This window comes from Schistocerca cancellata, chromosome 8 (genome assembly GCF_023864275.1).
Source record: "Schistocerca cancellata isolate TAMUIC-IGC-003103 chromosome 8, iqSchCanc2.1, whole genome shotgun sequence".
In the NCBI taxonomy this organism is placed as follows: domain Eukaryota; kingdom Metazoa; phylum Arthropoda; class Insecta; order Orthoptera; family Acrididae; genus Schistocerca; species Schistocerca cancellata.
In genome coordinates, this window is record NC_064633.1 from 260,569,527 (window position 1) to 260,585,679 (window position 16,153).

Consider the following 16,153-nt stretch of genomic DNA (forward strand, 5'->3'; position numbering starts at 1 on the left):
TACGTAATCCGCGGATGGCCGCTATTTCAACCTTTTTAATGTTGCTCTTCGGTGGTGCGCCCTTTGTGAGCTATCGGCACGTTTCATGGCGTATTTCTTCATCTTCATTGGCTGACAGAGCCTAGGTAGCCTGTTCTACATTGCTTACGATGTCCAAAATCGGGCCGGCCGCGGTGACCTAGCGGTTCTAGGCTCTTCAGTCTGGCACCGCGTGACTGCTACGGTCGCAGGTTCGAATCCTGCCTTGGGTATGGATGTGTGTGATGTCCTTAGGTTAGTTAGGTTTAAGTAGTTATAAGTTCTAGGGGACTGATGACCTCAGATGTTGAGTCCCATAGTGCTCAGAGCCATTTGAACCATTCCCAAATCGGTAGCGATGTTAGAGTCGAGGCGAAGTCGATACCTGTCCCGAGCACCGACATCACTGCATCGTTGATCGTTCTTCCTCTAAAGTTGTTCACAGATCGCTTAAGTGGTTCTTGCATGGTTTTCTGTCGTGCTGAAAGGTAATCATACTTCGAAGTCTGTTTGGTTGTATATCTTCTTCGTGTGTTTTCCACCTCTGCCCATGTGGAAGCATCAACCTATTCCCATCAGATAGGAGAGAGTACTGAAGCTATCTAAAGACGGATATGCAAAAGTTTTTTCGAAATGGTATCCAGGAAGTGGAGCGTAGAATGGATTCTTTTTGTTACTAGCTTCAGGCTGGTTCGTCTTGTGATGAATAATGCCGCTGCAGTTCTTACGTGGTGAGACATCTTGCCGAAAGGTGCTATCAAACAACCTTTTCGACATCTAAACGGGAATGCGAGTGAGCAGAGTAGTCGCTGCTTCCTTTTCTGCAGCTTGTCTAACATCTTCACCTGTTGAAGCATTTCCTCCACTTAAATGTGCTTGATATGAGATCTGTAGTGTGGCGGAATAGTAAAGAGCTGGAAACGTGGAATATTGTCAAAGTTTCGTTGCCTATGCCGAGAGCCAGAGACAGTAGGCTAGCCAAGAGTTAAGAGGATTGCGCATGCGTCGGAATGTGTCATCACGCAGGGGCAATGGCCTGGTTACACACAACAGGCGAGAGAGAATTGCTTAGCACGCGGGTTTGTGTTAGGTGGAGACTTTCGTAGAGTATAAGACAGAGGTGTAGCATCAGCTGTAATTCATTTCACAACTTCGCGTAAGTCTGTCATAACAACACGTAACTCTGTCACAAGAACACCTAAGGGGCGAGTACGACAGATAAGTCAGCAGTATAAGTGGAACGAATGCATTCATTACAAACGAGCATGACGTCAGAACGTCGCTCGTGCTTCCTTTAAATACGCCAGCTTTGATAGCAACAAGGTACTCGCACTTAGACTTGCAGTTAGTAGTGTACTGGGACGCTGCATAGCGCTCAGCTCGGTGATCGACATGTTAATCTTTATTAAGGAGATGTTGCAGTAAGGGCGGCCCATCTAGCAGCAGACATGAGGGGACAGTACCAGCTCTGGTCCTCTCTGCTGCCGCTGTCAATCATCAGCCCAGGATTAGCAGACATCACGGCAGACTAACTCGCCGCCAATGCTGAACACATCAGTGAGCCATCGTCGAGATTGTGCGGGGCCTAGGCCCTGTGCATCTGCCGTCACAACCGGGTGAGCCGACGATGCTGGGGGACTGCAGCCCTTTCCGCCTGTCTACCAGGGACAAGCCACCAGGAGGAGCAGGGAAGAAGACGGGGTGGGATAGAGTACACTCCGCACTACGAGAACGCCTCTCGTGCCGACAGCGCCGGGACTCCAACCCGGAGCCTCCTACGCACAGCGGCCTCCTGTCCGCCGCCGAGCTGGCCGACCAGCCGGGCGCCGCCAACCAAGCGCGGCCGAAGTCAGGGCATTCCACCACTAGCAAGACTGGTGCGGCCCGGAGCTGGTGTCATCGCTCCGAGTCAGCGAAGACTCGAGGAAGGTCGTTGATATCACCAAGCTCAGCCAGCCTGTGTTACGCGGGCCACATTGTACTCGGCCGGAATAAAGGTGTCATGAATTAATAATGCTTCTTTGGCGTTTCTGACGTGTCCACCGTCATTTCGTAGCATCCTGACAACTGGAGAGGTCACCGCTCGGCCTCCAGTCCACCAAAGGCGACCGGGACCACTGGGGCGCCTACAGATCTGAGGTTTTCCATGCATATTTTCTGAGTTGTAGAGTTCTCAGGTGGCCAGCCGGGTCACGCCGTAAATACTCAGTGATATTTCAACAAACAGATTTGTTTTCACCTTCATATGGCCGTTGATGTCTGCTGCTCCGCTCCTGTCAGTTCTGCTGCTCTGCTCCCATGGCTCCAGCCGTGGTTGCCCATAGTATACAAAATGGCCATACTATGGACCACAACAACTTGAGAAGGCCATTGAGATATGTCCAAGGTGGTCTGATTAATAAAGGCAGTGGCCTAAGATAGTGACCTACAATTGAGCCAGCCGTGGAAGTCTGCACTGAGCCTAGAAAAAGAAAAGCAGTGAGGTGCAAAGCCGACAGCGAGAGAGCAGACACTGGAGACCAGCGTTCGGAGCCGGGCTCCGCTAGCCAGCCACCGCCAGCATCCACCGCGGCGGCCACACGGATAGCGATAAGAGAGGAGTGGTGGAGGGGGTAACGGCGGATAAAAGAGGCCGACAGTAGCAGAGCAGCCGTCATTAGGGACCACCTGAAGATTTCAACAAATCGTCTTTGCTGCCTGTCCGGACGCGTGACAATTCTACAAGTTACAAATGTGCAGAAAAACATCAGTTCAATTTGTTTTCTCAAGCATCATTAATGACATCTGTAGTTACAACGATTAGACATTTGTAGAAATTGAATACCATATAATTTAAACGCTGCTTTTCAATTGAAACTCCAATGTGATTAATATTATAGTGAACTATCAAGAGAAACGTAGCAGTTATGCGTTTAGCTACCTCCATTTTCCATCACTATTTTGTTTGGTAAGATATCCTGAGACTTCCTTAATAAATTCGATGGAAATATGATCTGTGATAGTTGATATTACGAATTGTAAATACGTATTTGTTCCAGTTCTTGTTGCATAGGCCAACGACTGTAACTTGTAACGCCGCTTCCTCTGGACGAAAAATGAAGAATATAAAAATTGTACCCCAAAGCCCAAAAGTCCCAAAAATCAAGTTCCAAATTTCACAAATGAAAAAAGAAAACAAAAAAAGCAAATTTCCTTTTGGAATAATGTTCCTTGAATAGTAGCACGTAGATAGAAAAGAAATTCAGTACCTAGGCTTAGTGTTTTGAAAAAGAAAGAAATAAAAAAGAGCAGGAGAGCTTCTGTGAAGTTTGGATGGTAGCAGACGAGGTAATGGCGCTGTGAGGACAGCGCGTGAGTCGTGCTTGGGTAGCTCAGTTGGTAGAGCATTTGCCCGCGAAAGGCAAAGGTCCCGAGTTCGAGCCTCGGTCCGGCACACAGCTTCAATCTGCCAGGAAGTTTCATATCAGCGCACACTCAGCTGTAGAGTGAAAATTTCATTCAAGAATAAAAAAGATAGAATCCCATTAGTTTCAAAATAAAATCATAGTAGATCGCAAAGTACCGTAATTAGAAATCACGGAGTAGGACGTACGATCTGAAAGAATACTCCTTGTGAGTACTCTTTGACAATCGTGTGTAATACCTAAGAAAGAGCCATGTATTGTTACTTTGTTGCGAGCGTTTGCCGGGACAAGTCGTACCTCAGCGAGTGCTCCTATACGTGGGCGCGATGAGATTGTTTTTCGAACGCTAAAGATTTGCGATCTACTACGACGCACTGAACTTGTAAGAAGTAAATCAGTAACTTCAAATAGGATATCACGTAGAATCCAGATAGTGAAATATTCGAAATTGTCTTAAACTGAATATTTTCGATAAAAGACTGGACATTACCCAGAGTTAGAAACTATTAATGATGAACCGATATAGAGACTAAACTTTCAAACCGAATTGTGAGAAAAGAATTAACTTGTGAAAAATCGGTTAATGGACTCTGGAATTTGCATAATATCTTGGACTGAAGTATACGTCATTAATTCCACCCAGACAGGAAAAGTTACTTCCTTACGGCAACGTTAGGATGTGAAAATAGTGCAATAAACCAGCATTCAGTGTTATTACTGCGTTAATAACTTCTTTCGATCCATTCAATATTGTGTACTCAGTAAATAATTGTCTGTGCGACGACATTGATTGTCCAAGGAACGCGGCGTGCATAAGTACTCTTTGCCGGATTAAAAATTATCGCTCTGCTACGAACTATTAGGCTCTAGTAAACTGAAAAGCTTTAGTGGAGATATTGGTGTTTTGTATGTACTGAAGCTATGATTAATACCGGAATAGAAACTGATATATCCCTAAGTGTAGTTGTGTTTAAATACGCCGGAGAGCATGTAATTGCTTGACCTGATTGAGACAAATAATACGCACTCGGTGGGATTTCAGCGCAGCCCAAACAGATTTTTTATATAACGTCAGTACACACAGTTCTACCGCTAGATAGCCAGACTGCGACGCTATAAACTTTTTCCCGGTGGTCAGAAATGTTGCTACGACTGGAAGTTTATGTCAGAAAGGAAACTCACTAGGAACTTCTGCTGCTGCGAAACTTTGTGGAAAGATATGTACCTTCTCTTGGTTTTATCGTCTGCCTCATGTTATTGTCTTGCCGGTAAACATCTTTTTAAATGGTGGTGAGTAGTTTCAAAAAATTTTCATCTTCCATTCGAATTAATTTACGAATCGAATATCTATCTTGAAACCTGTATAATGAATTACGTTACTTCGGAGTGATGTTAGCCAGTACAACATCGAAAACGTGGATATAACACATTTGCAAATTGATAATAGACACTGTGCTTTATCTATATTCGATTTAAATTAAAATGTGATGAAAATTCAGTTGAATTAGCGAATAACATCTACTAGTATGTATCTCAGATAGTTATGCAGTGTTTGTAGTTTTCCTCCACCAACAATTGGCTGTTCAAGCCATCGACGAGTCCAGAATCTCCTTCGCGATATTCTTCGGACTTCTTCAACGGCTGCTAAGAGAGTTAACGCAAGTGTTGTACGAGCGTCAATTTCCGTAAACAAACTTTGTGAATAGCTTTTCAGATGCTGTCGACAACTGCCACTTGAGAGTGCTGCGGTTTCCAACCGCAAGAACAAGCACATTCTGTGAGATCTGGCAGATCGTTTCAGAACGTGCAGCAACAACTACAGATATCACATCTGGCGTGCTTCGCAATGAGTGATACGTCCTGTATCAAGTCGGCTTCAATCTATTCCTGAAATTACCTCAATGTTTGTCGACTTTGTTCCCATGAAAACAACGTGTTGCGTTCTAACTCCAAGGAAGTTATGGATGAAATCACAGATCCCGCCCAATACTTGCAAGGTAATGCTCTGTCTATTAAACATCAGTGTGAATCTGTAACGAATGCCACATTTAAGTCAGGAAGTCAAGAAATGCAGCATCAACCTGGGTGCCGTTGTCTGCACGCTCTCGGTATCACGGCTGAATTTTATAACTGGCATTGCGGTACATAACCCAGAAGAATTTTAATGACTGTGACAACGGCCGCTGAAGCCTACGTTTAAAAATGTAATTAATAATTCAGTTCATGTCTCATAAGAGAAATTTTGCACCTACGCCCAACGTAGAAGTCATTCTAGCAGGAAATAGGTTGCGATAACTTCCAGTGAGTCTGGAACATCTGATTCAGAGGAGTGGAAGTCTTCTTCTGTCTAGATTTTTAGGTGTATTGTCAACATATTCTGTGAATTTTACAAACCTGTATTCCTACTGGGCCATCTCGTTGTAAAAAGTTGTGGGGTCTATAGATAAAGAGACATCCAATGAATAAAGCAGCACGTCTTGCTATAATCAAGCCCCATCATGGGCTCGAGTGTCTTCAGCCAAGAAATTCTCACGTAAAATCTAAAACATGGAATATAAGACTGTGTTACATCACCAGTTGTCCACTTAAATTTTGCTTGTACAAACATCGTACAAACTTCAAAAAATGGACGACATTGTGTTGCCCATAATAGTATTTATTTTCCACCCATAAGTCAAGAAGTCATCTCCACGGCAGCTATATAACGCACAGAAATAGACCAAATTTGGCAGTGAAACTAAAACATGAAGTCTACTGATGAAGTAGTAACAACCCAACAGTTATGCAAAAGATTACAGATGTATCATGCGTCATACGTGTTTTGAGATACAGTTAACGCGAAGTACATGAACTGCCACTAAGCTCTCAAGGCATTAGATGAATCAGTTTTAACAAACGTGACCAAACAGAATATTAACATGAGGTCTGAGTGGAACATCGATAGCAAGCGAAGTATAAGCTGGAAACAAAACAAGTCAAAGTCCATTTGAGTCGAAGAAGAACAACATGCCAAATCCATCCTTTTAGATTACACATTACTTGCTACATTGTTACATTCAGTCCCCATGTTAATGATCACATTTGTTAAAATTGATTTACCTAATCTCTTTAGATCTTAGTGGCAGTACATGTATTTCTCGTTATCCTTATCTCAAAACATGTATGACACATGTCACATCTGTAATATTTTCCGTACGTATTTCATTATTATTACTTTGTCTGTAGCTTTCATGTTTTATTTTGATTGTCGCATTTGGTATATTTTCGTATGTTACAAAGCTGTCGTAACCATTCTTGAAAGCCGAAAACGGTTACAAATAAATATTGTTATTGACACTGGAATTTTTTGAAGTTACACCAACACATTGTCGTTTTGGGTACCAATTTTAACTAATGCACCGTCCCTCTTAACACTAAATGGCAGTATTTTAGATCAGTTACAGCTGTTTATGTCCAGATAGTTTCTGACACTTTCAAACACTAACGTCCAACAAAACAAATTTATTACAAGACTTAACTCAGCCACACACCGTTACCTTACTACCTTCACCTCACGGTTTCCTTACCACATGATGGAGAAACAGGTAGTCGGAAACAGTTTTACAAGACATTCAGTCGTTACAGGTCATAGAGAATTCCCTCTAAGTAGGAATATATTGAACGTGGAAATATAATAACTGAGTGGTCACTGCCAAGTGTGACGACATCTTCTGTTGGATTAAGTGAAAAGCTATGTCACCGGTAAAACTGTAACTAGCAAATGAATGGTCTTTTGGCATCATTCTGATATCAGACTTCCTGGCTGGCTTCTACGTATCCCTGTCGTAAATCATCTGACCGCTTATACTGGAAGGCCCTTTGATGGCCTCATTCTGGTCGCCGTTATTTAGACAGCTATCTTATCCGTCTGCACTAAAGTATTTCTTGCTGTATCTACGCCACAACTGTCATTGGCTTGATGTGTTCTTTGTTTGATCTTGTAACTGGACGTGTCTCGTTTCTTCCTCTCTTCATTTAATCGAGATAACTCACTTGTGGTCGGTTCACATGAGCATTTTCTACCCATTGTTCAATCTGCCTCAATATATTGGGAGCGTTATGAAATGGAACGTGCATTAAAAGATAGAAGTAGCGAAGGCGAATGATCAACTGCAGTTTAATGGGATAGTTTCAGGAAAGCTTGGTCTATCTGTAAAGGAGACCGCGTATAGAATTGAGTACTGCTCGAGTGTTTGGGATCCCCACCAGATTAAGTTAAAGGAAGACATCGATATAGTTCAGAGGCGCGCTGCTAGATTTGTTACCAGTCAGTTCGATAAACAAGCAAGTATTACGGTGATTCTTCATGAACTCAAATGGGAAACCATGGAGAGAAATTAGTGCTCTTACGGAGACATATAGCCTGTCGCTTTTCTGTCGCTCAATTTGCGAGTGTAATAGCAAAAGAAATAACTAGTAATGGAACAAGGTACCCTCCGTCATGCAAAATGCGGTGGTTTTCGGAGTATGTACGTAGATGCAGAATATTCTACTGCAATCTGACATTCCAAATGTGTTAATTAAGAAAATTAATTACGGTTCAGACAAGGGTGCTTTAATTTATACCACTTGTCGACGTGATGGATGGCTCTGACCACTATGAGACTTAACGTCTGACGTCATCAGTCCCCTAGAACGTAGAACTACTTAAACCTAACTAACCTAAGGACATCACACACATCCATGCCCGAGGCAGGATTCTAACCTGCGACCGTAGCGGTCACGCGGTTCCAGAATGTAGCTCCTAGAACCTCTCGGCTACACCGGCCGGCCATAATTAAGTGCTTAAGTATGCTGTGAACCTGCCTGTACGCAGTGTCTTTGCAGAGACCTACCCCAGCCTCTAAGATTCGCTCAATTGTATAGTTTACAGGAAACTTTCAGTGACCGTGAATGAACGTATGTCGTATCATGTGCCTGACGTATCCAATTTATGGGGTGTGTGGTGTCACCGCCAGACACCACACTTGATAGGTGGTAGCCTTTAAATCGGCCGCGGTCCGCTAGTATACGACGAACCCGCGTGTCGCCACTGTCAGTGATTGCAGACCGAGCGCAGCCACACGGCAGGTCTAGAGACACTTCCTAGCACTCGCCCCAGTTGTACAGCCGACTTTGCTAGCGATGGTTCTTTGCTACTATAAAAGTCCTAGTCCTGTTCCAGACCTCACGCCAGCCTGCGTGAGCTTAAACGCGTGCCTTTCGGCTTCCTCCTCCTAGTGGCTTGGCTGTCTTGCCAAGTCACAACAGGGTGGCTATCATTCTCTGAAGGGGAGTGTAGCGCAGGTTTTTGTTGGCGTGGGTTTTGAGCTGGAGACTGTGTAGGAGCTGGATTATTTTACGAAAACGTTTATTACCGACATTAATATTTTCACGTGAACGCAATGACATCAGTAGCATGTTAGTTACTTAGTAATAAATCAGTGGTATTCTTCTCAGAGCTAATGTTTAGGTAGGAACTGGAATAACACAAAAAATAAGCAAAGTAACTTCATAAGCAATGCAGCACATATTCAACACAAATATGTTTCAACTCCTGTGACAGCCAAACGGGTACCAAGCAAGAACAACAGAAAACAGAACTCAATATTCATACACTGTGGCCCTAGTACGTTACAACCGTGTAATCATATAAACACAGTACAATACTGAATGAAACCACAACAGGTTCTACTTCTACTACCAAGGACCTCGCTAATGCTACATACAGAAGGGTTACCTACGTTACCGAGTCAACAGCAACTCAGTATTCAAAAAACTTATAGCTATGTACAATAGGTGAACACCCCTTCAGCGTGATTACAAACAGAATATAGAAATATTTCTGGTACGGTGTTAGAACACAACCTCAGCGTGGAGATAAGACACGATGCCAAAAGCACACTCTTGTGCCCCCATAGCCACGCTGTGCAATACCGTATCTTGTAACGAACACTTTGTAATGAATATACGTAACCATGGCTGTCTTCACTATAACGTTACTCACCCACCCCACAGTAACTTCAAACAGACAGCTTGTCAGCTGCCAAGAAAACACTGCGGGCGACTAAAGCATATCCTAGTTCTCTGTATATATCAGCAGTAACAAAAATATTCTTCTCCATATCTGGATGCGATTAACATCTTCTCTGGCCACCAAGTGAGAATACGTCTGGTCCCCAGATAGCGATATCTTGGCAGTACGCCATGCTGACCGTTGACTGCGCATATTGCCATCTTCTCAGCATTCCACTTTCCATCTGAAATGTCTCGGCTAATGTCGATCAACCTCTCCCTGTTTCAACTACGGCTCGTGGAGACACTTCAGCCAACCATGCTGCACGCAGAATACACTATGTGATCAAAAGTATCCGGACACCACAAAAAACATACGTTTTTCATATTAGGTGCATTGTGCTGCCACCTACTGCCAGCTATTCCATGTCAGAGACCTCAGTAGACATTAAAGATTGTGGGGCGCTCCGCGGAACTCGCGGACTTCGAACGTGGTCAGGTGATTGAGTGTCATTTGTGTCAAACGTCTGTACGCGAGATTTCCAAACTCCTAAACATGTCTGGGTCCTATGTGATAGTGAAATGGAAACGTGAAGGGACACGTACAGCACAAAAGAGTACAGGCCGACCTCGTCTGTTGACTGACAGAGACCGCCGACAGTTGAAGCAAGTAGTGATGTGTAGTAGGCAGATACCTGTCCAGACCATCACACAGGAATTCCAAACTGCTCAAGGCCCACCGCAAGTACTGTGACAGTTATGAGGGAGGTGAGAAAACTTGGATTTCATGTTCGAGCGGCTGCTCATAAGCCACACACACATCACGCTGGTAAATGCCAAAAGACGCCTCGCTTAAACATTGGAAGATTGAACAGTTGAGTGACGAATCACGGTACACAATGTGGCGATCCGATGGCAGGGTGTGGGTATGGCGAATGCCCAGTGAACGTAATCTGCCAGCGTGTGTAGTGCCAACAGTAAAATTCGGAGGCGGTGGTGTTATGATGTGGGCGTGTTTTTCATGGATGGGCTTTATCTTGTTGTTTTCTGTGGCACTATCACAGCACAGGCCTACCTTAACGTTTTAAGCTCCTTCTGGCTTCCCACTGTTGAAGAGCAATTCGGGGATGGCGACTGCATCTTTCAACACGATTGAGCGCCTGTTCATAACGTACGGCCTGTGGCGGAGTGGCTACACGATAACAACATCCCTGTAATGGACTGGCCTGCACAGAGTCCTGCCCTGAATCCTATAGTACACGTTTGGGATGTTTTGGAACGCCGACTTCGAGCCAGGCCTCACCAACCAACGTCGATACCTTTCCTCAGTGCAGTACTCCGTGAAGAATAGGGTGCCATTCCCAAGAAATCTTCCAGCACCTGATTAAACGTATGCCTGCGACAGTGGAGAGTGGGCCAACACCAAATTGAATTCCAGCATTACTGATGGAGAGCGCCACGAACTTGTACGTCATTTTCATCCAGGTATCCGGATACTTTTGATCACATAGTGTAAGTCTGTACAACGCCCAGTATCAGACATGGCGTTATCTCATGGTTCATTAGCTGCTAGCCACTGCATCTTCCAGCAGTATAGGAAGTTGTTGTGGGTGCATCCGCCTTCTACAGCTCCCTCTACTACCACAGTGCCTTGATGTTTCTTAAATTTTGCTTCAAATATCAAGCACAACGTCAAAACTGTCTCTCTTGTACCTTTACCTTTCCTAAAGCCAAATTAATCAACATCTAACAAATCATGAATTTCCTTTTCCGTTCTTACCCTTGTCAGCAGCTTGGATGCATGAGCTGTTAATCTGATTGAAAGATTGTCTTCGGATTTATCTATTCATTCTGTCTTCGGAAACGATGGATAGTATTCTTCCGAAATTCTGAGTGTACGTTGCCGGTCTCATGGATTCTACACACCAATCTGAATAGTCGTTTGGTTGCCACTTTCCCTATGATATCAAAAATACCGTTGGAATTTCATCAATCCCTTCTGCCTCACATGATCTCAAGTCTTCTGGAGCTCTCTTCAGTTCTAACTCTAATGCTGGATTCATTAAATCATCCATATTAACTCCAGCTACTTTTTCTTTCATGTCACCTTATAGAGGCTTTCAATGACCTATGTCCAGATACCTGCTCTGTATTTTGCGCGTAACAGTGAAACTCCCACTCCACTCTGAATGTTACCCCCCAACCCCCACCCCACTCCAACCCACCCTTAGCTTTTAATTTCACCGGAGGTTGTTTTGACTTTAATGACCTCTGAATCAGTCCTCCTGACGATTATTTGTTTTTCAATTTTTTCAAATGTTCCCTTCTACCTGGTCGTCATTGCTATTGCATTATTGAAGTTTTTATTTTAAATGACTTCTGCCCATTAATTTGTTCTTGTGATAGCTGATTGGGATTTAATGTTATGGTCTTATGGTTCAAATTCGTTATTTGTCATTTATGTCCCAGTACGAATCGGGACAATAGCTTTTGGTGATGCATATGGTCTGAACTTTCCTTGTGAATGAGTTTGATGTTATGATTTGGTAAGCTGATTTCTTATAACTTGTCTTATTTGGCGCTCTACCTTTGCTTGATTTTATTTGATTAGGCTCCCTTCGTCATCTATTCAAGAGCTAACAGCTATTGGCGTAACATAAAAGCACTGTTGTTTTAACTCATTCCTGTTGTATCTGCGGGGATGAAATTATTTATTAATACCTTGAAACATTATTTTATGCTTTCAGGCAATGTACAAATGTCAGTTTGGGGAACTCGAAGGAGCCATCTACTTTGTGAACTGGTTACTGTGTGTCTGCTAAATCTATTTTAATTCCATGTTTAAGAAGTACTAGTCACTGAGCTACTTGGCCATATCTTGTTAAAGCATCATCCAATATTGTAAACTGTAAGATCTGGGTTTGAGTCCTGCCAACATTTGCATCATTGTAAGGCCAAATTAGCTGGGCTTCTTCTGGCATTTGATTGTATTGTAATTTTTACTTAGTGCAGTTTTGGCTTACTTAAGTAAACAATGTTTTGATGGTGCGAATGATGTGTATTTGAAGACCTGGTCCTGCTACTCCCCAAGCATCTTGCATTATGACCATTTCAGTGGCTGCAGAGCGTGGTTCTCTGTGAGTTGGTTGAATTAATTACACTGGTATCCAAAATTAAAGCAACAAACCGCTATCTCTCCGTCCTGTATCTAATTCATGATACAATCATCCAAACTGTCAACAGATGGTTCAAATGGCTCTGGGCACTACGGGACTCAACTTCTGAGGTCATTAGTCCCTTAGAACTTAGAACTAGTTAAACCTAACTAACCTAAGGATATAACACACATCCATGCCCGAGGCAGGATTCGAACCTGCCATCGTAGCGGTCTCGCGGTTCCAGATTGAAGCGCCTAGAACCGCTCGGCCACCACGACCGGCTGTCAACAGATGTCCGTACGATTGTGTACTGAGAAGATTCCTAGCAGACTCTCTGAAGTGGACGGCCGTAGGAAGAATAGAAGCTGCACAGTTGGAAACTGATGTGGACCGATGGTTTCATGTGAATCGTCCTATTGTTTCTCGGATATAGTGCCAGTTTATGCAGACCGATATTTTACCCCGAAGACCAGAGCTGGGCTGACCACGTGTGACATCACAAAGAAAGGACCGTTATTTGACTGTAAGAAAAGGTAACGTCTTAGTTTGCGTGTTAACAGGCATCTGAACCCGTAACATCCACTGGACGTGGTGTATCGAGGCAAACTGTGTACAGAAGACTTTGTCAGAGTGGACATTATTGTCGGAGACCGCTATACGTGTACCTCTGACGCGTCTTCACAAAGGGGAAGGTCTAGAGTGGACTCGTTAACATGCTAGCTGGACTGCCGAACGCTCTTTTCACAGATGAGTCCCGATTTCATCTGGAGAGTGATTCTCGATGGATTCGCATCTGGAGGGAACGTGGAACACGATTTATAGACCTAAACATTGTTGAAAGAGGCAGAAATAGCGGAAGATCCCTAATGGCGTGGGCAGGGATAATGTTGTCCACTGGAACATGCCTCTATGAAATGGTAGGAGTGAATCGGCAAGCTTTAACTGTTTTCAGGTACCGTGACGAGATCTTGGGACCTTAAGTACGATCGTTTCGAGATGGTGCGGGCCCAGACTTCGTAGATGCTCGCTCTCATAAACCACGGATCTTTGACGTTTTCTTGAAAATGGAAGATATTGCACACGTTGTGTGGTTTGCTCTTTCTCCCGATTTGAATCCCATTTGAATGTCTCGGATGCACTAGGGAGACGGGTTGCATCACGTCAGCATCCATAAACTACTCTCCAAGAGTTGCAAGCAGCTCTGCAGGCAGAATGGTCGCTGTTACCTCAACATGAGACTGATTACATCATTCACAGCATACCCCGACGTTGTCAGGTCTGTACTGCTGCCAGAGGTGGTCACCACCCCATTCTGAGTACATTAACCAGTTGTCGGAACATTTGTGCAAAGTTGGAAAAAACGAAGAACATTTTTGTTTACCGTTGTAGGTGTTGAAGCTGTTACGTTCTGTGTTCTTTACATTGTTGCTGCTTTGCAATCACTATTTATACTGTTTTGTGCCAAAACATACACAACCTTGCAAAATTTGAGTTCGTTGTTTTAATTTTGGACACTAGTTCATTTCTATGAAGCATCATTGGAGACAATTTAAAAAGAATGTTTTTTATAGGCAGAGTCTGTTTGTGCTTGTGTGTGTTTTAGGTGTATTCTAGTGCACTACGGAACCGAAGGCTGTCATGAGACTAACGTCCTTATAGAAGGAACAACTCCATTACAAATGTTCAATACGCATACAGTCGGGAGAGCGAAGTAGCGCTGAGCTGAGTGCACGGCTGTGCGAGGCAGTGGCGTATCTGCTGTCACTGCGGGTAATATTGGTTAGGCGAGTGCCGCCCTAATTGCTTGTGCAACCTCCATCTCGAATGTAGGAGAAAACATTCAGTTTGTGCATTTTAACAATCTGTCCAATATACAGATATAGCGTGTACAAGTGCAAATTAGCCGTTGATGTAACCTTATCTGGGAAATTATATCGTTGAAACTAATCAGGTTCAGGCTGCCGTTTTTAATGAATTCCAGAGTAGAACTGTGAGATTACTGATGAAGCAGAATGCGTTAGAATTGGATACCACTTCCTTTGGGAGTAAGCAAGAAGTCATTATCTTATGAAAATACAGAAGAGGTTAGTTTAGGTTAATAATGGGATGTGAGGGAGAGTAAGTGAGTATACAGGGTGGTCCATTGATCGTGACCGGGCCAAATATCTCACGAAATAAGCGTCAAACGAAAAGACTACAAAGAACGAAACTTGTCTAGCTAGAAGGGGGAAAGCAGATGGCGCTATGGTTAGCCCGCTAGATGGTCAAACCTAGCATAGGTCAAACGGATATCAACTATGTTTTTTTAAATAGGAACAGCCATCTTTTATTACATATTCGTGTAGTACGTAAATAAACATGAATGTTTTAATTGGAACACTTTTCTCGCTTTGTGATAGATGGCGCTGTAATAGTCACAAACATATGGCTCACAATTTTAGACTAACACTAGGTGACAGGTAGGTTTTTTAATTTAAAATACAGAACTTAGGTACTTTTGAACATTTTCTTTCGGTTGTTCCAATGTGATTCATGTACCTTTGTGAACTTATCATTTCTGAGAACGCATGCTGTTACAGCGTGACTGCCTGTAAATACCTCAGTAATACAATAAATGCTCAAAATGATGTCCGTCAACCTCAATGCATTTGGCAATACGTGTAACGACATTCCTCTCAACAGCGAGTAGTTCGCCTTCCGTAATGTTCGCACATGCATTGACAATGCGCTGACGAATGTTGTGAGGCGTTGTCGGTGGATCACGATAGCAAATATCCTTCAACTTTCTCCACAGAAAGAAATCCGGGGACGTCACACCCGGTGAACGTGCGGGCCATGGTGTGGTGCTTCGACGACCGATCCACCTGCCATGAAATATGCTATTCAATACCGCTTCAACCGCACGCGAGCTATGTGCCGGACATCCATCATGTTGGAAGTACGTCGCCATTCTGTCATGCAGTAAAACATCTTGTAGTAACATCGGTAGAACATTACGTAGGAAATCAATGTACATTGCACCATTTAGATTGCCATCGATAAAATGGGGGCGAATTATCCTTCCTCCCATAATGCCGCACCATACATTAACCCGCCAAGGTCGCTGATGTTCCACTTGTCGCAGCCATCGTGGATTTTCCGTTGCCCAGTAGTGCATATTATGCCGGTACACGTTACCGCTGTTGGTGAATGACGCTTCATCGCTAAACAGAACGCGTGCAAAAAATCTGTCATCGTCCCCTAATTTCTCTTGTGCTCAGTAGCAGAACTGTACACGACGTACAAAGTCGTCGCCATGCAATTCCTGGTGCATAGAAATATGGTACGGGTGCAATGGATATTGATGTAGCGTTCTCAACACCGACGTATTTGAGATTCCCGATTCTCGCGCAATTTGTCTGCTACTAATGAGCGGATTAGCTTCGACAGCAGATAAAACACCTACTTGGACATCATCATTTGTTGCAGGTCGTGGTTGACGTTTCACATGTTGCTGAACACTTCCTTTTTCCTTACATAACTAACTATCCGGCGAACAGT

General features: G+C 43.6%; 1 non-coding gene across 1 annotated transcript; it reads left to right on the forward strand.

Annotated features, from left to right (window-relative positions):
* The first annotated feature begins 3,377 nt into the window (after positions 1-3,377).
* Positions 3,378-3,452, forward strand: Trnas-cga (transfer RNA serine (anticodon CGA)). The gene has a single exon. It is a non-coding gene; the product is annotated as a tRNA-Ser (tRNA).
* Positions 3,453-16,153: the final 12,701 nt, after the last annotated feature.